Here is a 26501-nt window from a genome sequence, read left to right as displayed (position 1 = left end):
CCCCCAAATTAAAAGTTCTAGATCCCAGTTCTTATACAGTCATTAATAGTTTTGTGACTTTGGACATGTTACTTAATCTCTCTGAGGATATTCTTTTTCCAATCTGAAAATACAGATTATTTGATAGGCATATCCTTAGGTCTTTTCTGGTAAATATTCTTGTGTGTGTGTGTGTGTGTGTGATTCAAAGTTTTCTTTTGTTTGTTTTTTCTTTTCCTGCAGTTTTACTGAGGTATAATTCACCAATAAAACCTGTATACATTTATGTGAGAGTGAGGGTCTGAGTTGCTGGTCCTCCACTTGATATAGGGGAGGCTGATGGCATCTGTTGTGGTATGGCCAAGCCTGGATTCCTGGGACCAGCACTTGCCAAGGCTGAGGGACTGGGGTGAATGTAACCCCCTGTGATCAGCTGCCATTAGGAATTTAAACCTACTCTCAGAAGTGTACAGCAGAACTAAAGTAGAGAAACAACCAAGAGTCATCTGAAGTTGTGATTGGCTCATTAATAATCCAAGGTCAATGACACAGATCATTGCTCAAGCATGTTTTCCTATGGCCCCTATGAAGACGTTTGCTCTGCAGGCTTAGGCTGAGTATGTTGTGGAATGGACTGCCAAGGACGGGTGCGGCTTCCTTACAACAGCGACTTTGTCTCCTACTTCATGGTTCCTAACATGTGCCCTGTTGTCCTGGAAATTGACCAAGATAATTGAGGCTAGGGAAAAGGTGCAAAAGAAGAAACAAAATGTCAAGAAAATATTGCTGAAGCTAATTATTCAAAAAGGACAAATGGAATGAAAAGGCTCTGTAACAAGAGACAAATCATTTGGAAAATTCTGCAGTTTTGGAAGGACCCACTAAGATCTCTTCTTTGGATTTCATGATACAGTGGTGTCATTTAATACACAAGTCTGGCCATATGGGAAAATTATATTGGTTCTGACCTCAGTACTGCAGTAACTTTTAGACTTGGGTATAAACACTTGTTGGTGTCTGTTGGAAGTTATTGTAAATTAGCATTTATTATCCTACAAAGGTTTTATAACTGACTTAGTCATTTCCCATTTTGCATCTTATGTAATGAAATGAAAATATCCTGCAGATAAAAGTGACTTCAGTTAATAAACTCTATTCAAATAATGGTTTAAAATGGGATCCTCTTCTGGACAAAGGTAATTAAGAATGTAATAGTCAAAACCATCCTCTCTGAGGTGAAAAATATGCTTTGGCTTAAAAGATACCAGATGTTAATCACATCTTTTATCATTATTGCTTATATTTTGGAATAGAATCATTCTGGCTTTCTCAAAGCAACTCATATTAATTAATGAGTACTTCTATTTTCTGTACTGTTTCTGATTTTTGCCTTTGAGATTACTGGTAATGATCAAGACATTCTGAATTTTTAACCTAGTTTTACAAAGAGTTCTCTTATTAGATTGGCTATGTAGAATCCCACCTGCTGGATATAACAATTTTTGTATTGATGAACACTGCCATTTTCTTAGAGATAACTTGTTGAGAAGAGTGCCACTTGCAGTAAAGATGTCAGGCACTGCAATGTTTTAGAACCAGTTTATTCTTGTGCTAAATAGAAATGTGAAATAGTTTAAATGTCTTATCAAATAATTTGCTGATTGTATAGATATAACTTCCATTTTTTTATTCCAGTCTTTGTTTTAACTCATGTGGTGGTGATGTCTTATGCTTTTTGATCAACTAGATTCAAGGTGAAAGTTAAAATTTCAAATTTCTTTTAGAAAACTCTTAAAGGGCAATAGTCAAGTCATACTTTATAAGTGGTGAGGAAAAGCTTAAACTTTGCAAGAATTGTTTTGGGCATGGTAGTAATTGGCTAAAATGGGTAAATTATGTTGAAATGAGAATGTGCAATTATTAGAAGTAAGGAGCTGAAGGATATTTCCTTCAGTTAAGTAGTGTAACTGAAATGTTTTACTATTAAACATAGGTTTTATAACTGCATCATCCAGTTATTTTATTCACTGGCAGTATTTGATACTTGTTAATGTTTTCCCCACCTCTGATACTAAATTTTAAATTACAAAAAAACTGTCCAATAGCTCTAATTTTAAAAGGAAACTAGATATTGAAATAAATTTGATTTTTTATTTAAAAATTATATATATTTACAGTGCACAAGTTGATGTTTTGATATATGTGTCCACTGTAAAATGATACAGTCAAGCTAACATATCCATCACCTCACATAGTGTGTGTGTGTGTGTGTGTGTGTGTGTGTGGTGAGAATATTTAAGATCTACTTTCTTAAAGTATACATTATTATTAACTATAGTCACAATGCTGTAAAATAGGTCTCCAGAATTTATTCATCCTGTCTAACTGAATCTTTGCACTCTTGATCAACACCTCCTTGTTGCACTCCCCTCTCTATGCCCCTCACCAGCTCTAAGGAATATTCTTATAATTCTACAAAGATCTAAGCCTTCTTCCATAGACAAAGTCCAGTCTACTTGAATTCAATTCTCCCAAACAGGCCCTTGAGAAGTTACTTAAGTGTACAATCAGTTCATATAGGTCTTTTTTAAAAAACACTAAGTTATTTAACTATACCACAACATTAATTTCCTTTCCTTTCCTGAGTTCTGCCACCCTAGGATATAAATTTTTCAGCAGCCACACAAAGTGGAGGGCCCCTCTGGGGATTCAGCAGAGCCAGATGGAGATTTTTTTCTCCATACAGTTCAAGACAAGGTTTGACTTTAAAATCAAAGTGGCATGTGGTATTACACAGTCAAAATAATATGGGACTGAATACTAGAAGCCTATTCCTAATCTTGGCCTCACGTTAAGGAGTTAGTTGGACAACTGGGGCTAAGTCATTTAATTTCTGTGAGTCTCAATTTATTCATCTGTAATAAGGTACCAGAAAGGGACTAATGCTCTTTGGGAACATTTTCTCTTCCAGCATACTATAATTCTACCTAATTTAAGTTTGCTCTTGAGGCCTGTTTGACATAATGATCAACTATTTTAAAAAGTGTTTAATTATCTTGTAGAAATCAGTTACCAAAACCAAACTTCTAAAAACCACTTAGCTCTACTAGGAATATTTGTTTTTTTGAAGAAGTTAGAGGGAGTGTGTCCATACACTGATGCATACACATTTAAAAATCCTCTAATTCACTTGTTCATCTAATGTTAACTTAGTAAGCACTGTTATAGTCAGTGCAGACATAGCTGCCTTCATAGAGCTCACACTCTTGCATAAATAAGGAGAACCTATCCTGAAAGACTAATGATGGGTTGAGAGCAAAGACATGCTTATCACTTTGACTCATTTACTCTCTAATCTCATCAACAGAACCTTAATGCATTTTATCTGTTAGAGATTTCAGGGCATAAGACCTATGCAAATATATGTGACTGTCATCTATTTATTCTTCAGTCATTTCCAGAATATGCTAGTATCACAATGTGGATAGGCTCTAAAAGAGAAAGCTCTGCCAAAAAAAATCAGTGATTCATTGCTGCATAAGGAATAAAATCAAACTCTTTAGTTTATGTGCCGAAGCTCCTCTGTGATTCACATCTGGTCACACACCCTACATTCCAGCCATCACAAATTCCTCATGGTAATCTAAACAACTCAGCCCTTTCAGTTACTCACTTAGCCCTTCAGCTTGAACATGGGTATAAACTTCTCCTTCAAAAGCCAACCCAAAAGGTATCCCTTTCCTAAAGACTTCTCCAACCTGTTTTCTATTTTATGAATTAAAATCTCTTCCTTACACCGAAAATATTGCATCCCTATACAACAGCATTTTTTTTACTGCTTTATATCATAGACTCTCATCTACATATGTCTCCCCCGAAAAAATGTTATTCCCCATCTGAATTCTTGACCATAGCATCTTTGAGCACAATGAAATATGTTGTAGTGACCTCTAAGTGTTGCAATGATTGGTTAACTGATTGGTTATACAACACAAAGATAACTGATACACTAACTTCTCCTTCCTCTTGCCTTATTTTTTAGGTTCTGCACTTGGTTTTCTGAACTTTTTTCCCTAAACCCTGGTTCTCCTTGAATCTGCTCAAATTCTAAAAACAGCCTGCACATTACTCTCTTTTTTCCCCTGTGCTGCAAGGCTGCCAGCACCCAGTTTGTACCCTGTGAGTCTCACATACTTCCTGTTGGTTCTAGCATTACCTTCTTGTGTTCCTAACTTTCAACTCCTCTGGAGAAGGAATGCTTCCTCTGCTGGTCCTGCAAGAAGCTGGTTCTTCTCAACCAAGTCACAGAGAAATCAGCAGGGTGGCAAAATGTTGCAATACGTTGTAAGGAGTACCCATGAGATATTGCTGGAACCCAGAGGAGATGGTATGTAAATCTTCTCAGGGAAACTGTAGGAGTCCTCAAGCTGTCCTTGAACAATGTTTAGAGGTCTGCCATGCAGAAAAGGAAGTAAGGACATCCCAAGGAAAGGACATAAGAGCGGGAAGACAGAGAGAGAAACATCATAAAACACCGTGTTATTTAGGAAATGACAAACAAGCATAAAACCTCATGATGTAGAGGAGTATTAAGAGTTAAGGCTGGAAAATTATACTTGACCAGGTCATGAGAGACTTTAAACGGCACACTACAAACTTGAAACTTCATCTGATAGGTCATGGAGGGCTAGACATGAAATGATTTAATTTGGGAACTTAGCAAAATTAAACCTTTCAAAATGATTTATATAATGTAACTTCAGAGAATAGTTTGGAGGAGGATAAAATTGAACATGGAATGAGGAGTAAGGAGGCTCTTGGATTTGCAGGGAAAAGAGACGATGCAGGTATCACGTACCAGAGAATCCTGAGTTGTGGACAGGAAGCTTATTTGAGAGAAAGGTAGGCAGTTAGTCAGTAAAATTTGATGGATTGATACAAAGAAGTAAAAGTGTAGGCTGCCTTTTAAGTTTCTTGCTTGAGCAACTATAAGGATGATGTATATGAAACAGAAAATATAGTCACATAAAAATACTGACATCAAATTCTGAGCAATGGAAAGGTATTATGGAAAGACGAAAAGAAAAGGAAGAGGAGTCAAGAAAGGTAATTCCTAGAATTGCAGAAAACAATATATAAGGGGCAAGAGAGGGGAAACGGAAATAGAAAGTTAAAATGGTAACAAAGGAGGCAGCAGCATTCAGCTGTATCTCAATTTCCACACCGATGGAGGGAGGGCACTGATGTAAAATCACCATGATTTAGCTGCATCCATAATTTAACTTTGGAAAGAGTTTTGGTATATTTGAATGCAATTGCTCCAGATGTTCTACAAACTCATAACTCTTTAATCACAATAATAAAACCACTCTGCAAAAATGAAATTCTGGAGAGATAAAAGCTGCCCAACTTCTGAATTCTTTCTTTCACTTCCCTCTTCCAACATACGAAAAGTTTAAACTGCAAAATATTCAAAGCCAGGTTAGCAGCATGTCACACATATAGAAGCTGGATGGGACCAGGAAAGAGAGGACAGGCTGTAAATGCACAGAGAGCTGAGGCAGGCTTAGGGACTCAAACCTAAGCAGATGAGCACACGGGTGTCACAAATTAGACAAGTAGGTAGTTAAAGGACAATAGACTACGGGAAAAGTGATGAGAACTATCAGCGAAGAAGCTCAAAAACATGCAAGATGGTTTTGGTGGTAAGGAGAAAGTTAGAAGCTCAGAGAAACAGTGTCAAAGGTAGGGAAGGTTAGAAAATATCCAGGGAAGCGATCTGGAAAGCAGATAAACATGGTCATATTAGGGAGATACTGGTAATGATTTCTTGCTTTAGGCAGTGATCTTTCATGTTTCTTTTTTCTTTTTTTTCTCATGCAAAGAAACAATTCCAAAGCATGATTGCCTGGGACCAGCAGGCAAAGATGTATAAATATAAGTGCCTGTCTGGAGACAGGAACCTAAAAGCCAGTGGTTCTGAAACTTTAGTGCACATCTTAATCACCTGAAGGCTTGTTAAAACCCTATTTCTGGGCCCCGACCACCAAAGTTTCTGATTCAGTATTTCCAAACTAGGGCCTGAGAATACACATTTCTAACAAATTCCCAGGTGATGCGACGTTGCTGGTCCAGAACCCATACTTTGAGAACCACATTAGTCATCGGTTCTTATCCCTAAATGGACACTAAAATCACAGGACATGCTTTGTAAACACTTCATGCCTGAGCCCACTCTAGAGATGGAGACTGAGGTGGCCTAGAAAGGGTCCTGAGATCTATACTTTTTTAAAGTTCTCTAGATGATTCAATACATAGCTGAGGTTCAAATTTATTGATGTATATAGAATTGAAGTTAAACGTTGACGGCTAGGTTCTTTCTTGGATTCAGCAAGACATCTTTCTGAAGGTGAACCAGCTATTCTCTCGACACCTAGGGGTTAATATTTTTCATTGGTGTCTAACAGTGATTATGCTTATCAAAAACACATTACTTACAGCCCCTGCTAAGCTAGATTCAAACAAAGTCCTATTTATGCCAATAAAGTATTTGGGTAATATCACTGATGATTTATAAATTTTCCTGGAAGGTTTAATTTACCTTGAAGAAACAAAGAAGAAATCTCTAACAATAGAAGGAAGACTTTGGTTTTCTCCATCCATGCTGCCAGGACTTAGAAGAAAAACAATTTTCCCAAAACAACAATAAAGCAGCCAAGGGGAAAATCCAATAAAGTTTCTGAGGAATGACAGTGCTCCAGGAACAGATGGGCTGATTCATTTCTGAAATTTTATGAAGAATATTGGCTGACTGAAACACTGACAAAGATTTTTAATGCAACTTTAGAGATAAGAAAAATAATCAATAAAGCCTCACAACATACTAGCCAAGAGGAACACCTGAATGCAGGTATGATGTTTTGATCTTTTTTGCATTTTTCAGAATTGTTAAATAATTGATCAATTAACAATAACTAATGGAATACAGTTGTCCCTCAATATCCGTAAGGGATTGGTTCTAGGGCCTCCTGTAGATACCAAAACTCGAGGATGCCCAAGTCTCTGGTATAAAATGGTATGGTATTTGCATATAACGTATACTTTAAATCATCTCCAGCCTAATTATAATACCCAATACAATGTAAATGTTATCTAAATAGTTGTTATACTGCGTTGTTTAGGGAATGATGACAAGAAAAAAAGTTTGTACATGTTCAGTACAGATGCAAATTTGTTTTTGAATATTTCCATTTGTGGATGGCTGAATCTATGGATGCAGAAACCATGGATACAGAAGGCTGACTGTACATTATACTGGTATAATCTTGGTTTTGTTTACTAATCTTTCTCTTGTATAATAAATATGGTTTAAAAGATTATATGCAAACCTGGCATTTCTACTTGCTTCTTATAATCTCTGAATTGTCCACTTAATGTAGCTGGAGGTTATGTTAAGGTAGAGAAACAGAATTAACATAGAAAAGGCATTTATTCTTTATACTAGGGCTAATTTTGTCATCAAAAATGAACTGTCCACATCAGAAAAACTTTAGCGCCTCCACAGAGCTTTGGAAGACTTATGTAACATCTCCCCTGGGGCCCAGTGGTGTTACTTGTATACTTATTATGACATATTGCCAAATTTTGCTTACATACTGGTCCTTCCATGATGCAGGATCAAACATGGTGCGTGGCGAATAAGGAATCAACAAATGTTGTGAAGTACTAGACTGATGTTATCATCTGATGGGTCCTACATTATTTTAACTTTTTGGAAAATCATTTGGCTATGCCACATTTCAGAATGGCGTGAACCTGGGAGGCGGAGCTTGCAGTGAGCCAAGATCGCGCCACTGCACTCCAGCCTGGGTGACAGAGAGAGACTCCATCTCAAAAAATAAAAAATAATAATAAAAAAAGAAATCTCATCTCATATGCCCACATTTTTCAACTGAAAGCAACTGTTTAAATCTCTCATGCCCCCTCCTAGAGCCTCATCATGTAACCCTAGCCCCACTCCACTATCCCCATTCATTTCTTCATCACTTTTATTAACCACCCTTCCCAAGAGCATATTCCTAGTCCCCCTGAGAAACGCAGTTTATCTTCAGCTTCATTTGTTACACTTACTCCTTAATGTAGGTTACAAAAACACACTTGAACCTCCTTGACAGGCATCCTAGCATTTTGAAATTTACCTGATTCCTAGCCTGCTCATCATCACAGACATAACATTTATAAAGTCATTCCACTCCAGTGTTCATTTCATATATTGCTGAAATCTCCATGAAACACCTCTCTCATGGGAAACTATAGTTCATAGAATATTAGTGTTTTAAAGGAAGCTCAAAATCACATGATGACCCCTGCCAATTGATATACAGGTAAACTGAGACCCTGAGGGAGGAGCACGTTATATGCCACAAAACACTGTTGCTAGCAATGTCATGTTAGGAAGAGGAGGAGCTTTGTGCAAACTGGCTACAATCCACTGAATGCCTCCTTCCTGCCTTGGTGTTCCTTTGACATCGCTGGTCCCCACCCCAAAGGAGCGAGTGACCTGCTGAGGTGAGTCACCTGCTCAGGCCCACCACAGCACCCCGTAGCCTCTCAGCATCCTGCTGCCCCCCTGGGTTGAATCCTACCCATCCTTCTTTCTCACTAGCCCGTGAGTTCCCTGTCATGGGGATTTTGCCATTTCTATTGGTGAGTTCCAAGCCCTTTTCAGGAGATGATATATTTGTAGAACTCAGACTTCAAACCAAACCTTCAAATCCAGCTTCTTCAACAAATAATCATTTAAAACTTTAAGTGAAAACATGCCTAACTGTTATTATAAGCAAGAAATTAAACCATTGAGCTTTGTTATTTCATATGCATTCTTTATACAAATATTTATTAAGAAGTTCTATGCTAAACAGGGTGCTGAGAAAGAGAATAAGGGGGACAGGTTGAATTTCTTTACAAAGGGTGATCAAGAGCCGCATTATGCTGGGTGCAGTGGTTCATGCCTGTAATCCCAGAATTTTGGGAGGCAAAGGCAGGAGGATTGCTAGAGGCCAGGAGTTCAAGACCAGCCTGGGCAACATAGTATGACCTTGTCTCCACAAAAAATAAAAATAAACTAGCCAGGCATGGTGGCACACACCCGTAGTTCCAAACTACTCAGGAGGCTGAGGCAGGAGGATTGCTTGAGGAAAAGGGTTCAAGGTTATAGTGAGCCATGATCACACCACTGCATTCCAGCCGAGGAGATGGAGTGAGACTTTGTCTGTAAAAAATTTTAAAAAAAGAAAAAAATGGCCGGGCGCAGTGGCTCACGCCTGTAATCCGAGCACTTTGGGAGGCCGAGGCAGGTGGATCACGAGGTCAGGAGATCGAGACCATCCTGGCTAACACGGTGAAACCCCGTAGCTCTACTAAAAATACAAAAAATTAGCTGGCCGTTGTGGCGGGTGCCTGTTGTCCCAGCTACTCGGGAGGCTGAGGCAGGAGACTGGCGTGAACCCAGGAGGCAGAGCTTGCAGTGAGCCGAGATTGCGCCACTGCACTCCAGCCTGGGTGACAGAGTGAGACTGTCACAAAAAAAAAAAAAAAAAAAAAAGAGAGAAAAAAATAAGTGCCAGTAATAAGAAAGAATCATTTATGTCAAGAGGACTGTGGAGTTATGAGGGGCCAAATTTCCAGGCAGATGGAATAAAATATTTTAGAAAATATTACTTATCATTACATCTTATATGATTGTGATGTGATGTACTCAATTTCAATTATAGAATGACTAATAGAATATTTTGACTCACTTTCAATACATGTATATAAAATTTATTTTTACATCTCCAATATAAGTAAATTGAATTTGATTTTCAGTATGGGACATTTGTGGATTTAACAGTGGTTAAACCTTCGGCCATCTATTTCCTATCTTTGACTAATTAATGCTTTGGTATTGGTACATTACTTTTACTAGTATGAACTTTCACTAAGAAACAGTGAAAGTTCCTGCATCCTGGAAGAACTCATTGAAGTAGGCACTAGTAAAAATCATGGTAAAACTCAAAAATAAAAGGACACATGATGACTTCTTAATACCGCAGGCATGAACTAGAACTTTCACTAAGTTTATATCCTTCCTAAGTCAATTAAACATTCAAATTTGGGGGAGGTCAAGAACATAAGGTAATTCAGGACCAAACAAAAGTGCCAGAAATAACCTATATAGAAACACGAGAAGAAAGATATAAGCCATTTCACTTATAAAATGTGTCATCTGTGTGACAGCTAGGACATTATAAAGGACACTCACTATTCAATCAGTTTTACATGTGTCTATCTTCATTTCAGCTTTTGTTAATTTACATGAACCAAATATCCTCAACCAATATTTATTTACATAACGCAGGGGTGCTTACATATTTAACGTGCCTCTTTCCTAAACAATTAAAGTTAAAACCAAAAATATAGCAACACTCTAGTATTTTGTGGACTGACTGAATTATCTTGCTTTGAGCTAAGGGTACAACAATGTCGATTTAACAATGTCTACTTAAATAGACTGAAGGTTTTACTTTCATCGGCCTGAATTGCAAAGAATTATAAGAGGCAATGAGAACTTTCTTTCAGGTATATTTTACAAGGATATTCTAACATCTTTTTTTACCCCTTGCTATTAAAGTTCTTGTCTGAGCGGCACCAAAGCCAGGCTTATTCATTGTTTTCTCTAAATTGTGTCCTTATTGCAGACCTCATCTGCGTTTGTGCTTCTTTCTCTTTGAGGTATGGGTTCATTTATGCTTTCAAATAGATTACTCAATGGGCAGCAGGGAGCTGAGGTTTACTCTAGCAGTGACAGATCGTTTCTTGGAAAGAAGAGACTGATTCTCTCCAGGGCAAGCAGATGGTCACACCCCTAGAAGGTTCCACAGAGATTCACCTCTGTCATGCAAAATTTCTCTGACAAGTGGGAAGAGAAAGGTGGGAAAAGGAAGGTAAGGCAAAGACAATTCTTATTCCCTTTGTTTAAGATGTCATCAAAATAGCCTGCATCCTGGAAGAACTCATTGAAGTAGGCACTAGTAAAAATCATGGTAAAACTCAAAAATAAAAGGACACATGGTGATTTCTTAATACCGCAGGCATTCTAGGACAAAGCAGCTTTGCCTTCAGAATAAAAGGTTGTGATTTCAGCAGAAGCAATTTTATTTCTATTGCATCTCCACATGTGAGACGTATGGAAACAGTAGGAAAGAATTAAGGAAAAAAATAAGAGAAGTGACACTTCAAGAATTTCCAAATAACCACCTTCTGGGCCAGCTAGGCTGTGAAGTGAAATAAAACCAGAGGAGGGTATATCTTGCATGCTACTAGAGACACATTTCTGACAGTTATCAATTCAGCAATACAACAGTTTATTTGATTTCCATTTCACTCTACGTTTCTCGGATGCCAACCAATTGTCAGGCACTGGGTTAGGCATCAGCAGAATATAGAGCCTAGCGCTAACAGACCTTGGTTCAATTGTCAGCTCCACCCATGGTAGGTCTGTGGTCTAAGAACATATTCTGTAAACCATTATATCACTTTTTTTTTTTTTTTTTTTTTTTGAGACGGAGTCTCACTCTGTCGCCCAGGCTGGAGTGCAGTGGCACGATCTCAGCTCACTGAAACCTCCATCTCCTGGGTTCAAGCAATTCTTCTGCCTCAGCTTCCCAAGTAGCTGGGATTACAGTCACACGCCACCACACTGGGATATTTTTTATTATTATTATTTTTAGTAGAGAGGGGGTTTCACCACATTGGCCAGGCTGGTCTCAAACTCCTGACTTCATGATCTGCCTGCCTCGGCCTCCCAAACTGCTGGGATTACAGGTGTGAGCCACTTTGCCCAGCCCTGATATCACTTTCTACACAGGATGGGCATGAGGATAAAATGAGATTATTTACTTAATGTGCTTAGTGTATACTAAGCACTCAATAAAATATACTCACTATTATTTATTACTGCTAGCATCATTATTACAGAATACAAGTTTGTAGAAAATATGCCCTATGCTACAGTTAATAACCTAGTGGGAGATCAAAATACAGTAACAGGTATCTATAATGCAATGCAGTAGATTACCTGGGGTTACATAGATGTGTAGAATACTAGATATATAGACTAGATATATTGACTACTATTAAAACAGAAAGGACAAAGAATGAGAAAGTGGTAAAAGTAGCTTCACACCTCTTTTCAAAACCTAAAGCTAGAACATCTCTACTGAAGGTCTGAATTTAAAAAGAAAAAAAAAGTTAATGTCCTCATATACCAAGAATCTATCAGAGCACAGTAATCCAATCCTTCTAATCTGGTTCTATTTTTATTTATAACTGTTATTCCTTTCTAACACTAAAAGAAACGCATTATGTTTATTATCTCTATTTTCTCCGACTGGGACATATGCTCCATGGCTCCACAAGGGCATGCCTTTGTCTTTTGTTGATGTTCTTGCTCGGGGCTGAACTCAAAGCACCTAGAATAGTGCTTGGCACATAGTAGTCATTCAATAAATTGGTTTTGGTTGAACAAATAAGTGAAGGAATGAATGAATGGATTGATAATGGCCATTCTCCAATAGTGAACATCTCCAGAATGTGAAATACATAGAAAAATTTGTCAAAAACTGCCAAAGTTGAAAAGAATACATTTCTGTCTATAACTCCTAACTTACTGAAATCTGATTTATAAATAGTCTACATATCTTAGTTCTCAATGCAGAACATAAGGATAACTGAACAGAAGGACAACTGAACTATCCTTTCCTTCCTTTGTTCCAGTAGTCAAATAAAGGGAAGTTTACATAAATGTAGCTATTTAGCAATTATTAGTGGCCATGAATAAGCTCTGTTTGCTCCCACTTCCCCTCACCATTTCTGTTCCGGGAACAAGGCACACTCATGCAGTAGGAGCTGCTGATGGCTGAGCATCATCTAGCACCAACCATTGGCAGAGCCAGGGAGTTCTGTTTCTGCAGCAGAAGGGACGGCATGTGTTCCTGGTTAAAATTTAGAATTCATTTTTTCATAAATATAGGGTCCTAAACATGGTTTTCATTAGAGTAATACTATTTGGTTTGTAGAAAATGGGTCAAAAGACTCTAGAAGTCGTTAAGTTAGAAGCCAGTCACTGCTGTGTAGCACAATTTCCATGGGAAAATACTGTTCAGTGTCCAAACATATTCAGTTAACAAATACACCTTTGGAACACAACCTACCTGTAAATTGGTATTGCCAATATTTAAATTGTGTTAAGTATGTATTTATCAGCTCTCTTCAGAGCAACTCAAGTCACTTTAGATATGCCAATATGTCTACCCAAAAGGGATCCGTGAGAAAATAAAGACATGAGAAAAAGCTTTCTGTCTTTTATTCTAGGTTTTAAACCTAAACCACAAAGATGTGAAATACTGTGTTACTGTAACAATAAAGAAAACTACAAAACCCAAATAACCTGGATATAACTGCCCAGAAACCTTTCCCTTAGTGAAAACCAGTGGAATGTTCCCACCTAATCAGTAAAGTGTTCCAGTTATGTTTTGCACATGTGCTCAGTTACTGATCCCTTTTTCTAAGGAAAGAAACTGGGTTAACTGAACACACACAATAGAGAGGCAGAAGATAAGCCCCAGATGGCAGAGAAGGGGAATGCAATTGGAAGACAGGTGCGCTCCACCTGTCGGTGTGCAGCTAACTTAGAGCGCTCTGTGACCACGAGGGAGATGCTCCTCTTTAAGGATCAAGGCATGACTGCTTTTCTGTGTTGCCTCTTCATTTTTTTCCCCACATCCCATCTCACCTTAAGAAATATGTATTCTGAGCAAAGTAAATTAAAACTTACATTTTGAATGTTGCTATAGATGCACTGAATTGTTTCATGAGAATATCTTCTCATCAACACAATTAAATCTTCCTTGGGGAGAGAGTCATGATTTTGATTTCCTTTGTAATCTCCTCACAGCATATGGTGCCATATCAGGCAGGACTGGGCTGAGGGACTATGAGCCTCTATTCATTATAGGAACAGCACATAGAGCCTACATGCAGTGCAATACTGAAAGCTGTATCCTGCATGAGTGCAAAGTCCAGGTTGCTCAGTAAATATCAGCTATTCTTAAACTTGTTCAGCAAGTTGCTGTCAGTGTCATCAAATGAATGATAAAGGAACAAGAAATAATAAGACAGGGATTTTTCAGGGATTTTTCAGCAGAAGAAAAATATATCATGACTAGACAAGTAATTTTTAAATTCTTTACTTGGTAGTACTTTGATGTAAAAAGATGGTTGGCAGATCAGTTTTTGCAGAAAAAAATATACAGTATGGTTAATAGCACTTACTAATTGCTCACCATGAACCCAACTTTGAACTAGATACTTCACATAAGGTGACTCATTTAAGCCTTTCAAAAACTTTGATATGTAAGATGAATTATCCTTATTTTTCAGATGAGAAAACTGGACTCAGTAAAATTAATTTGTCCAAAGTCATCTAGCTAGTTAGATGAATCACGACAGTAGAATCTGGATTGTGGAGGTGGTAACACTTCCTATCTGGAACATAGAAGCAACTACTAGTATCATGAATCTGTTGACTATCTTCCAACAGGTAACTCCTTAATTAGCACTTCAAATGTTATCATTTCATAAATTTGCGTTTAATATTTTCCAAGTTGCTTATGGGCTATGTCCAATATCATCTCAAAAATCAATATAACCAAAATATAGCTCAATTACTACAAATCAGTTCCCTATTCCAAACGCTTAGATGTTCCAGTAATGTCACTACTCCCAATATCTTTACACTCCAAATCTCTATTCACCCTATTCCCTCTCTAATAACTAATTACCAATCATCAAGAAAGCAGCTGCTACCCCTTGAAAAGTCATTCTACTAGCCACTGGGCTCAGGCCTATGAGACATGCAAAAAACATCAGCTAACTCACTACTTAAAAGAGCTTAAAATCTCAGAATTTTCACATAAAATGCTAAAAATGTGAATATTATAATAAAGTAAGTAATCCAGATAAATGCAACTGGAATTCAGAGAAGAGTTTACCCTCAGCTGAGCAGTCATAAAATGTGTGCTGTGAGAGGTGAGATTTGGCTGGGCCTTGAAGGATACAAAGGACTTTAAAACAATTATTTTAAAAGAAATCCTTCCTCCTGGTAAAACAATCAACTAGATAGAAGCACAGAAAGGGAAAGAAAACCCCTGAGGCTCCTTGTCCTAGTCTCTAGGAGCGTCCACTGTTAACAATTCATCAAGTAGATGGAGCTTGAGTACATGCAAATATACAAAGAGGAAAAATAGCTGGAACAGCATAGCCCTGACAAACAGGAGTGGTCATGGTGGAGGCTGATGCAAGAGATTATTAGGAAATGAGGCAAAGCAATGATGAGAGCCAATTGTGCCTTCACACACCTGTCCCACTGACACATCTGAAGGCCAACCACGTTCTAGGCATACTTGGGTCTGGAGTAGGCAGGGGAATACTAGCGAATGGGATTGTCGCTCTTAGGGGGGGCTCCAGGACAAAGTTTGAGGAGTTTCACGATGACCTGAAGAGCATTTTAGAAAAGTAAATTTTGATGTGAGTTTAATCAGATCCTAGAGATTAGAAGTCCCATTAAGAAGCTGCTATGTATTCCAGGCATAAAATGATGAGGTTGTGAAGTCAAGCAGCAGCAGCAGCAGCAGCAGCAGAACTCATACAGTACAACCACCTTGCTCTCTAACGTAATGAGTAAGAAATTAAGACTAAGAGAAGATGGGTGTTTTGCCTAAATTTAGAATGTAATTAAAGGCTTTATAAAATAACTATGGATATAAAAGTCTTGAAGAACTAAATGATAATATCTTTGTCATTTCAGAATTGGAAAATATTTCTCAAATATATCTTATTGGTACCACAAAGAGAATTTAAAATGCAATTATTTTGAATTTAAACATAATCTTTTCACCCAGAGACATCATAAAAATGAGAAGACAAGCCACCAACTGAGTGAAGATAACTGAAATGCATATTACAGAACAAAACTCTGGTATCCAGAATATATAAACAGCTCTTACAAATCAATGAGTTTAACAAAAAGAAGTAGGAGAGTGGGGAACATGTATGAATAAGGAATCCACAGCAACTAGAATATTAATAAAGAGAGGGAATAAATCTTCAACATTACCAGGAGACATGGAAGAACAAATTAAAACTACAATGAGATATCATTTCACATCCATAAGATTGGCCAAAAATAAAATGTATCACCAAGTGTTGACAAGGATATAAAACAAAAGGTGTTCTTATAGATTGCTGTTGGGATCATAAATAGGTACAACCATTTTTGGTAATTTGCATTATCTGCTAAATGTGAAGATACAAATATTACCCTACTGCAATCCCCCTCCTTAGAAGATACCCTAATCAGAGTCCCCTTTGTTAGCACAAGGAGATGTACACATGAATGTTCACAGCAGCCTTATTTGGAAACATCTTAAATGTCCATCAACAAAGATTGATACCTTCATCATGATACAGTTCTACAATGGAATACCATATATCAGTAAAAATGAATAAATCAGATCTACATGTCAACAAAATACTGAACAATTACGGTAAGGTAAAGAAGACTACAAGAGCATTGTAGTCTTACTCCCATTTCTACTTCCCTGGACTTGATTCCCAATAATGTAAGCCTCACTAAAACAGCCTCTTCATGCTTCTCTCTGTCCCAGTCTGGTGTTAGACTCATCTACTCCTATCAGTCCAAGAGGCCACTTCTTCATGTCACTGCCTATTCAGAATCTGTCAGTGGTTCCTATCAAATCTAAACATTCTTGTATAGCCATTAATGACCCTCTCAATCAAATTCATCTTCAGGTCTAATTAAAGCGGAGGAACTGGAGGAGAGAACCATCTTCTGGACCAGGAACATGCCAAGTTCATTTGCACCTCAATGTCTATGCAAATGTTTTCTCTATCCGAAAGTCGGTCCTTCTTCCTATGTAAGTCTTACAAATCCATGAAAATCTAGCTTCAGAGCTTCCCTTTTGGAAGCATTCCAAAATGATCTCATTCTCTGTTGAGCCCCTACTCCTACAGAAAAGCCCAAAATAAGTACATTTGAACACCAGTTTCATTCTGTAACCCATTATTACTAATTATTTCCTACATTTTAATCTTATTCTTTGTATTACATTTCAAGCTGCCCAAGGAGTTGAACTAGGTCTTGCTCTTCTATATTCTTCACAGTAATGAGTACCCAGGAGATGTTACAAATATTTTTTGTTTGCCCATACTTGGAAAGGCTCGATATATACATACCAAAATACCTGACATCTATCATCAAGATCCCTTAGGATTCATATCATCAAAGCAGAGTGTTTTAAATTATCTATAAAGCACATGCAAGTCTAGACGAATTATTATGCACCATAGTTTATAAAAACATGGTGCATGTTCGCATTCTTTCTCACCATTCCTCACAGGCCATTCAAAGCTGAACGGTAGATGTGGTATCTATAGCAGGGTGCCACATGGAAGGTTAGCATATCCCCAAGGCTGGCCCACCTCACCACATCATTCGAGTAGTTCAGAAGCAGATAGTAGAACAGAATACACTACATGTCTGGCCAGAAACAAAACTAGTATAAAAAATTCATGAAAATACCTAGAAGGCTGTGATTCCACATCAGTAAAGATGTTAGATTCCAGTCTCCCCTGTGAGAGCCAACCCCCATCTACGTACCTACATAGAGATCAGCCTCAAGCAAGAAAGGCAGTTGTAGCTGCTTCTCTGCCTCCCACAACACTTTCCCCCTCATCCCTGTGATCTGATTTATTCTTTGAGTCCTTGGTGAACTTTTGCTTTCTTCCACTTACAAACCATATAGGGGCCACTGTCTCTGGTCTCCCTTGAGCTTCTGGTCTCCTAGAGGGAGACAGGCATATACACAGAAAATGAAAAACAAAACTAGGTTATAATTACGTATCAGACTCAATGGAGACACAGAAAGGAGTACTCAATGTAAGAGGTGAGGGGTAGGAAAGAAGTTTATGCTGAGCCTTAAAGGGTCGGAATAAAGTAAGGCAATTAATCTACTAATATGTTAATTTTGAATAAGAAGGAGGAGGAAGAAGAGGGAACAGGAGTTTGTTTTTTGTTTGCTTCTTTTTTAAAATCCTTATTGTATTTCAAAACCTTACCTCTGCTTGCCAGCAGAGTGCATGTTGCCTAGTTGGGAAATGTAGCACTGCGTAGCCCATCACATTACATTCAGGCTGGGATCAGCCCAGTGTTTACCAGTATTAACAGAGTAAACTTAGGACCAAAGAACACAGCATCTGACATTGCAAAGGAGTGCCATGCAAAAGCTGTGTAACACCATCCTCAGAGTTATGGCCCTTATGCACTAAGAATACAGATGTGCATTCACTTGTTTATTCATTCACTCAACCAATGTTTACCCACCATTTATTAAGTGCCAGGTGCTGTGCTAGGCATCAGTGATATTTGGTGAACATTCTATATTTAGTTCTTGATCTCATGGAATGCACAGTTCAGCGGGGAAAGCAATCTGACACTCTCAAGTCAACACATCATTATTGACGGTAAAAGGACTATGAAAAAGGAATAAAGTGCTAAAACAGCATTCGGCTGGAGAGCTTCCCTGATTAAATGACTTTTCAGCTGAAGTCTAGGAAAGAGGGAACAATGTAAGAAACAGCATTCCAAGGAGAGGGGGAAAGATTTCTTAGCCTGCTCCATAGAAGCTCTAGAATCAAATGAGTCTTATCTGAACTGCCTAGGCAAGGATTCACACGAAAGACTTCCAAATGCATTACCACTTCAAGATTCCCCTGCTGACCCTCCCAAACTCTAAATGAAAGCGCATCCTAATTTGAAAGGATGAAAAGGTGACTTTGCCTTCTGGGTTAATGTCTACACGAAAATAGCATTGAAGGGAGTGAATGTGCCTTGTCTTTTTGCTAGTATAGTATGATGAATCATATCAAAGAATAGTTGTTTGCAAAGTCTGAGACAAGATCAAAATGCCATTTTCCTCTGAAACTGCAGCATGTGTTTTGTAAAGAAATCTTAGTGATATTTAGCAGGGAAATTTGCAGTCCAGAAATAGACTCCACACTGATTTCTACTGAAATTGAAACCAAGAAAGAAGGGGTATCCAGGGAAAGGGTGTAATCATGAGGTTAGAATGAGGGTTAGTGCCAGTCCTCCTATCACATACTCAGACATTCTCCAGTAGTAGAATTAAAACAGCAAGTTACTCTAGCAGATGTTTTCAAATTAGCTAAAACCGTGTCACCAGAGTAAAGCAGCAAAGCTGGAAATGTGCCCAGAGAGACCTTCCCACAAGCCGCCTGAGAGAGCCATTTAAATGTCTCTGAGCCCTCCTAGTGCAGAGATTCAGATGCAAGGCTAGGGAGATAAGCAAGTCACAGCACAATGTCTCCTCATCCAAATGCTTATCCATGGCTTCAGTAAGACCACAACTCTGCTGAATATTAAGAAAACCTGGCAAGATTGAGCAGTTCCAAATCACACACTTTGTGGTTTGCTGTTGTGTTGTTGCTTACAAATCTGACAAGAAAACATTGAGAGAAGATAGAGAAACTGTCAATGGCAACAGATGAGCAAACCATGATAAGTGAATATGAAAATGAACAGTTCGGTTGCTGGCAAATCCTAGGGAGAGGGAGGAAGGTGGTTTGCATCTTCATAACATATTCAGAACACTGATATCTAGTTCACAATTAGATATCCAATGGGACAATCACATCCCAGCTATGCTGGTTGTCTATCCAAGAAAAAGTCCAAGAATCTGAGCCAAATATCTGTGGATATAGATCCACAGGGCTTCCTTTTGCATGAGCTGGTTTTCCTAAGTGGGATGTTACTTGTTACCCAGTAATCATTAACTCCTACAGGAGGGAGAAAATAATAAAGCAACCAGGAAAAATCTTAAGTCAATAATGGATGAAGATAACTCTGTTTCTCACTTATACAACAGCTATCTGTCCCCTACCGTTTACTAGAGAGAAGGATGGGAAATGGTTGGGTCAACACATCTCCTGTGCAATACCCCCCTCTGTACAATCAGACTAAAAAACAGAAGACCTCAAAGGGATGTCATTCACCTTTTAAACTGCCTTATAGTCACACCCCATTTTTTCTTGTTCTCAATCACATGTTTTGCTCTGTAGGTATGTGTTTTGCAGGGTTACAGGGAAAGGTGTATCAAATATACAGTATACAGTATTGTATAAGCTAAATAGATATATCTTAGAAGCAAAAGAACTGGTACCTGATATCTCATACAATCGGTTATCTGTGGGTGTCTAACAGATTAAAATGAATGTCAGAAGACTATTTCTAAATCCTCCTCTGTGGTAATGCAATGTTTTAGATCTTCCTAGGAACAACATCTTTGGCAATTCCGGACAGACCACACAACTAGAGAAAGTCACCTTCATCGGGCAGTAACAAGAATCAAGCTACAAATTCTCATGATTCGGAAAAAAAAAAAAAAAAGACAAAACATCTTTTGAGGGACACTGTAGTTATTCCCTTCTGAAAATAGAGAACTAGTAGCACTTAGGATCTTAGGAAATAAAACAGCTCAAGATATGGGATGTTTTTGAACATTCAGGTGTTTCAACAACAACATAAAGATTTTTCTACAATGCTAGCAAAGTATCTTTTTGTGATAGTGTTTCTTTAAAATAAAAAAAAATGTACAAAAGACCAACATACCACAGACATAGGCATAGATTATAACTATGAGAAGTGAGGATTGGGGAAACGTGTTTAGGTTTTTCAAGAGTCTTTTTAGCTTTCTTATTTCAATGGTGTTCCTGTACCAGGGGAAATATAATTATCAATGGAAAAAGAGAAAAGAAACAAAATAACCTAAAATTGTATCATCTTCTTAATTTAAGAAAAGAGAGGTAAGTGTGATTTCTATAGAGATGAAATCTACATAAAAGTAGATTTTAATTGGATGCTTCCTGAGAGGAAACCAATTTCTTCTCCTCTGATACAGTGGAACAATTTGTGGGAATGATCATGAAGGTAACATGAATTTGAGTTGATCATAGAAATTTCATTATAGAAATACACATTAGATAACATTTTACTATTATCTCTGAATTTGAAATATTACGAGATCAGAATCAAAACACTGAGTTCTTTGTTTCTGAAAGAGTTGATGTTCAAAGAATATGGTATTCATCTCGATTAAGTTGTAGATGAAACTATTACTTTGCTGCATATTAGTGAATATTGCTCATATGCACTAAAATGAGTACTTTGTAAAACAATTCCCCCTCTTCCAAGTTTTAATTTTATATTTAAAAAAATCAATCTAAATGGCTATATGGAACAAAGGCACACATATTTAATAGAGTTAACTCAAAGTGCATGCAGTTTCTATTCCCAAATTGGGTTGAATAGGACACTTAAGCTTAGAAGGATTTAAAAAGTAGAACACTACAATTAGTTTTAGGCTATTCTCTATATGGGCTATATAATATTTTGGAAGGAAGGTCTTGTCTCCATTTGCTTTCAGTAATCACTAATATGCTTTTACTGAGTTTTTAGTCCTGGCAGAACAAAGCTTATGTTGAGGGAGAAATTAAAGATGCTAAACCATGAAAATTCCCTCCTAGGGAAAACTCATATACTCATTGTTTCCCCAAAGCACAATTGCTTGTGTGAGATTTAAGAAGCTTTGTCAGAAAATTATTTTGACATATTTAAAAGAATGTTAACCAGTTCCTTTTGCCCATATTTATATTGCCTGTAATGTTTGAGATAAAGTATTGTATTTGCAGACTAATCTTAGAATGAAATATAGAGACAAATAGATAGCTAGAAATTAAAAAAAAATCTATGTATGCAAGTACATTCTTCTTTACTCACACAAGGTAACTAACATTTTCTCTTAAGTAAATTAGTTTTTTAAAAATTCACAGAATTTTATATCTGGAACTAGGGATATTGCAAGGCACTAACCACTGAAACAACTTTAAGTACTAAATCTAAAGGAAATTAAGAACAGGGCTATTGACACCTGATTTCTATGAACTTTCTTGTTTCATGCCAGAGTATGAATTTTCTGAACCAAGGGTAGCTTTTATAACTTAAACTTTTTAAAATCATACATTTTGCATAGATATATTCATCATTTCTGTATAGGGTTGAATTTCCTTTTAAAAACTTAAAACTTTATTCTTCTGGCATGAGATAAATTAGGATCTTGTAAAATTTCTTGCCTCCATGTCATTTCCGTTCAAGTTTTATTCAAGGAATAAAAAGTATTGCTTTATATGCAAAATGACCTAGGCCAATAGAAAGTCGCTTCCTGAACTGAAATTGTGCTATAAATAACAGTCAAACGGCTGTTCTTTTTAGAACAGCTCTTTCAGGGTAAAAAATATTTGCAGGATGTTTGCCTTAGGACCCAAAATCGCTTTCCTAGTTCTCAGCATTTCTCATCTCAATGTCTAACTACATCTTAGACTGATCTATCCTCACCTTCTACGAAGCCATTCACGAAGACCATAAAAGCTAAAGATCTGTCTTTAATTGGTACTTTTATTATATGTCTTTCCTCGTAATTTCCTAACTTCACGTGTTATGGAAGGAGGCAGGGAGCATTCACCTCCCACGACCGGGAGTCAGTCTCTGTGTCAGGAGTAAGGAGTGAAGAGTCTCGCCTGGATCCACAAAAGACGTAACATCTCCCATCCAGCGTCCCACTCCTTGCCGCCTGGCTACCTTCAACCCCTTGCCCTCCGCACATCCTCCCCTTCTCTAGCAGAAAATTCCGCAGCGTTACGGTCGGGCTGGAGGCAAGCCCTGCAGCCGGCGGCGAGCGCGGCACTCGGACACAGGCACTCAATGTCTCCGGCGCCGGCAGCCGAGCCACGGGCCACCCCTTCCCACGGCCTCCCGGTGCCACCCAGCGAAACCGGGACAGCGCGCCTTCCGCAAAGAGCGCAGCAGCCCAAGTACTGAATGCAGGGTCTTCATCGCCGCGGGCCCTCCGAAGGTGCCTCTCCCAGCTGCAGCCGCCTCTCAATGAAAGTGCAATTTGTTATCTCGCCCAGCCCAGAGGAGAGGTCCCTGTTTGGCCTTGGTTCCAACCCGGCTCATTCAAGTCGCTGAATGTCGGGTCTCCCCGCCCGCCCCGCGATTTTCCGGGAATTGGCCTTGGCCGCGGGCAGGGGCCGACTCTCCAGTGACCTCCTCCTTGGACCCCATTTCTCTCTCTCTCTCTCTGTCTTTCTCTCTCTCTCTCTCTCTCTCTGTGCCTGTCTCCCTTTGTGTCTCTGTTTCTTTGGCTTTCTCTTACAAACGCACGGGGGAGTTGGTCCTTTTCCACAATGCCAAAATGTCACCCAAAAAACAAGTGCCACAACTTGCTTTGCAAACGACCCAGGAGCCTGCCGAGAAATCCCCTGCGGGGAGCAGCCCCCTCCTCCCCTGCAAGGTGCATCGGGGGTGGGGTGGGGGTGTGAATTTGACCGGTGGACATGACGGGGACAGGGGACCGGTGTTCTCCTCCCCTCCCCCTTCCGGGACCCTGTCGCAATTAGAAATCCTTCCCCTGCCTGGGTTCCCGTGGGGAGCCGCGAGGACCGCATGGCCGGAGAGGACGCGCTCGCCCCCGAGATCCCAGGTTACCCGGAGGGCCCGGAAGTGCACCCCGGGCGGCTGACAGGGTAAGGAGCGCGGACTCTCCAGCCAGCGGCCGGGGGAGCCCAGCCCGCAGACCACCTGCGGGCGAGGGAAGCGGCGACCGCGCGGCAGGCAGCAGACAGGAGCCACCCAGAGCGCCGCGACTGCCGCCGCCGCCGCCGCGCACGCCCCAGCCCCGCGGCGCAGCCCGGCGTTACCTGGCCGCGTCCCGCAGTCCGGCCCTCGCTGGCTGCGTCCGTCCGTTGGTCCCACGAGCCTCAGAGGAAGGACGAGAGAGATGTCCCCGCGACCGGGACCGGCTCTCAGCGAGGTGACAGGAAGGACTCGAGAGAGGAGCCGAGGCGGCGGCGGCCGTTCGCGCCGCCTATGCTGCCGATTTCCCGGGGCGGAAGGTGTCCGCGAGGCCGTGTCCTCGAGATTGCGGCGCCCGAAGCGCAGCGCTCGCCTCTGGAGCGGAGGCTGAGCGCCGGGACGCGGCGGGCTGAGGCTGCAAGGCTGGGCTGGTCACCCGCCCCTGGGTGCATGTTAATACGGTGGGGAGGAGGAGTCCCGCGCTTCCTCCGCCCAACCACCGGAGCCGGCGGGCGGGCGGCGGCCGTGGCCCGGAGCCAGCCGCTCCCACCCGCCCCAGCTACTACTGCGCGGCGCGACCGCCGGCTCCGGCCCCAGCCCAGGCACGTGCGCCCAGGCCGCGGGGAGGCGCCGGCGCCTCCCGGAACGCTCTCCTGGCCTGCGGGTGCTGCCCGCTCAGTTTCCGGGTGGGAAGTGCGCTCGCCCCGGACCGAGGGGAAAGCCCAGCATCCCCGGGATGCAACAGAGAGGCGGCCACCCGCGAGTGGGCGTGACCCATTGGTTCCCTTGCGCAGCGTCTTTGGAGAATTAAGCTTTCCCCTCCTCTCTTGCCAGCCGTTGTTCCTAATCTTGTCTTTTTAAGGGAGGAAAGCAGGAGAACTCATGACACTTTGTATCACAGGAAATCAAGTTGGTGGACAGAGGGTTTGCTGACCTCTCCCGTCCCTCCTCAGGGTCCCTAGGAGAATTTTTGAAGAAGTAATCTGCAGCAAGGAGATGGGGGCAATAGAGAGTCTCAGACTCGCAGGGACCCATGTTCGTCCCCAGCGCCACTACTTTCAAACCGTTATCCCTCAGAGCTGTTTCCTCACCTCCACAACAACTCTCCCGGATTCGATGACACTATATATCCCACCAGTTCATCTTGGTACTGGCCAAAAGGTAATTCAAAAAGCGAAACGAATCTCATCTCCTGACCTGTGCCCTCGGTAAACTCCCCAGGATCCACCCCAAGTACACTTGGAAGCCAGGCCCCTCCACACAGGCTGAGCACCACGCTTCCACAAACTGGAAACAGAGAATCCACTTGGTTTCAAAGTCAGAATGGGGATAGTGGCGTGAGTGGGTGAATTGCGATGTGGGTCAAGGAGAGAAAAAAGTAAATCAATTAAGTATTTATTGAGCTCCTGCGCTGCCCACTTAATTGCAAACGTTACAATAGTTAAAATAATCGTGGTTAATCACTGCCTTATTATTTCCTTCTATTAAAAAAAGAAATGGCATCTTCATGGAGAATGCCCTTTGTTCTACAGCTTCCTGAGGGAATATTATGCCAAAAAGTATATAATCTTTATGTAATTTTATCCAGAAGTTATAGCATAAGATTTAGCATCTGTTTTGTGTGATGTCTAATTATAAATATTAATAGAATATCCTTTTAAAGACAACACTTCTAAAAATGCAAGGAAGTGAAAAACAGTTTTCATAAAAATATGACTCAGATAAATAACCTCTTTCCTGCAATTTCACTGAGTGATTTTCCATTAAAGAAAATAACAATTACTGAAACCACTAAATGGAGGTAAATTCTCAGCATTGTAATACCATGAGCACTGATGCTTTAACAATGATCTAAAAGACATTCTCAGACAATTCAAGAATTACTATAGGGGCCCGCTCAGTGGCTCACACCTCTAATCCCGGCACTTTGGGAGGCTGAGGCGGGCAGATCACTTGAGGTCAGGAGTTCAAGACCAGCCTGACCAACATGGTGAAAACCCATCTCTACTAAAAATTCAAAACTTAGTTGGATTGGTGGTGGGCGCCTGTAATCCCAGCTACTCCAGAGGCTGAGACATGAGAATCACTTGAACCCAGGAGGTGGAGATTGCAGTGAGCCAAGATCACACCACTGCACTCCAGCTGGGGTGACAGAGCGAGACTCTCAAAAAAAAAAAAAAAGAATTATTATAGGGACACTTCAAATCGGATTCCCTGAAAAGGCAAAATACTGATATGTGATAATAGCCTTCATAATTTGGAAAATTTGCCTTTCCAGATTTGTGAATATGTTTAATTAATAGATTTTCTTTTCTAATCTTTAAATTGATATATCATAGTTGCACATATTTTTTCAGGTAGATGCAATAATTTGGTATATATGTACAATGCATAATGATCGAATCAGGGTAATTGGGATATCCCTCACCTCAAACATTTATCTTTTCTTTGTATTGGGAGCATTAGAATTCTTCTCATCTAGTTATTTTGAAATATACAATAAATTAAACTATATAGTTCCTCTACTGTACTATGGAATACTAGAGCTTAATCCTGGTATCTAACGGCATTTAATCCATAGATTCTTCCAATGACATCACATAAATAAGAAGGTCAGTATAATTGTCAGGCCCTAACTCAAATTAGATGAATTCAGTGAATAAAATTACTTCAAGTGGAAAATCAATTTTCTTAC

The 26501-nt window shown here is 39.8% G+C and overlaps 1 protein-coding gene across 2 annotated transcripts in view; it reads right to left on the bottom strand.

Moving 5' to 3' along the window:
- DLGAP1 (DLG associated protein 1) overlaps nt 1–24395 on the bottom strand; it is a 972556-nt gene extending 948161 nt beyond the window's left edge. The window contains exon 1 of one of the 2 annotated variants that reach the window (XM_054537679.2): nt 23932–24395. The gene's annotated coding sequence lies outside the window, so the exon portion shown is untranslated. The remainder of the gene's footprint in view (nt 1–23931) is intronic. The other variant, XM_054537682.2, reaches the window with a different exon arrangement.
- Nucleotides 24396–26501: the final 2106 nt, after the last annotated feature.

This window comes from Pongo abelii, chromosome 17 (assembly GCF_028885655.2).
Source record: "Pongo abelii isolate AG06213 chromosome 17, NHGRI_mPonAbe1-v2.0_pri, whole genome shotgun sequence".
In the NCBI taxonomy this organism is placed as follows: domain Eukaryota; kingdom Metazoa; phylum Chordata; class Mammalia; order Primates; family Hominidae; genus Pongo; species Pongo abelii.
The sequence above is the reverse complement of the archived record's forward strand: the minus strand, read 5'-3'. Positions and strand labels throughout refer to the sequence as shown.